Raw genomic sequence first — 1,173 nt, 5'->3', positions numbered from 1 at the left:
AGACCCCTGTCCCGGGTGCACATCGCGGGGGTGCGGGGTGCGATGAGGGGCTGGGGGCCTGGGATGTGTCCCCCACCCCGGCACCAAGGGTGCCAGGCAGCGGAGGAGACCGCCAGCGCCTGGCCTTTTGTGTCTGGGGCTAACTCCGGACACACCTGTGGGTCCCAGGCCCTGGACTGGGCCACCCCTCCCCCTTTCCTTCCTCTGCCCAGGCCCTGCCCACACCCCTCCTACTCCTGCCTCTGGCCAACACCCTGGTGTGACAGGGAAGACTGACTTCTTGTGCCCCCATCCCTGTGGGGATCAGCCTAGACCATGATCCCCAAAGGGCCTGGCCCCCCGTTATTTGTAAAATTGTGGTCCATTCTTTGCCTGTGGAGATGCAGCGTGACCTGGCTGTCCCATCTGGTGGGCTCACCCCTCTCTGGCTGAGTCCTGGGGACTTTTGGTCCTGGACCCTGCCATCCGTCTGTGGCTGGCTGGGGTGCTGTTACCCTCAGAGGGTGGGCGTGGTGGGCAGCAAGGAGGTGGGGGATAGACCCTGGGTCTGAGAGAAGAGGCCCAAGAATCTGGCTTTGGGAAGGGGCTGCCCTGCTATAGTGCTGGGGGGACCCCCAACCCTGGAGGGTATGGAGGTGAGAGAAGGGGTGGAGAGCAAACAGTGTGGGCTCTGCCCACCCGAGGGGGCTTCTCAGAACTTCATCCTCAACCAAACCGGCTGAATACTCACCTGCTTCAGATCCTGGGCCTGACTCACATCACCCCTGGTGTCCCTGAGCCTGGGGGCTGCTGGGAGGATGGGAGCAGAGGGGGTCAGCCACCAGCTGGGTCCCCGTCATTATTATTAGCATTAGTGTCTGGTAGTAATAGTAGTAGCAAGAGGAGAAGGAGACGCTGTGGCGGAGTTAAACAAGGCCCACCACGGCGCTGGGAAATGAACATTCCCGAGTCTCTCCAGCCCAGTGTCTTTGCAGGGCAGGGTACATAGTAGGTACTTGATTTGTTGAATGCTAAATCTGCCTTAAAGAGTGAATCTTGCGGGGGATACGGGTTCGTGCCCCGGTCTGGGAGGATCCCGCATGCCGTGGAGCGGCGGGGCCCGTGAGCCATGGCCGTTGAGCCTGCTCGTCCGGAGCCTGTGCTCCACAATGGGAGAGGCCACAACAGTGAGAG

General features: G+C 61.5%; 1 protein-coding gene across 2 annotated transcripts in view; it reads left to right on the top strand.

Moving 5' to 3' along the window:
* PLEKHG5 (pleckstrin homology and RhoGEF domain containing G5) overlaps positions 1 to 1,173 on the top strand; it is a 28,058-nt gene that overhangs the window by 10,684 nt on the left and 16,201 nt on the right. The window lies entirely within an intron of this gene.

This window comes from Lipotes vexillifer, unplaced genomic scaffold (genome assembly GCF_000442215.2).
Source record: "Lipotes vexillifer unplaced genomic scaffold, Lipotes_vexillifer_v1.1 scaffold575, whole genome shotgun sequence".
NCBI classification, from domain to species: Eukaryota; Metazoa; Chordata; class Mammalia; order Artiodactyla; family Lipotidae; genus Lipotes; species Lipotes vexillifer.
This window is presented reverse-complemented; position numbering and strand designations above follow the sequence as displayed.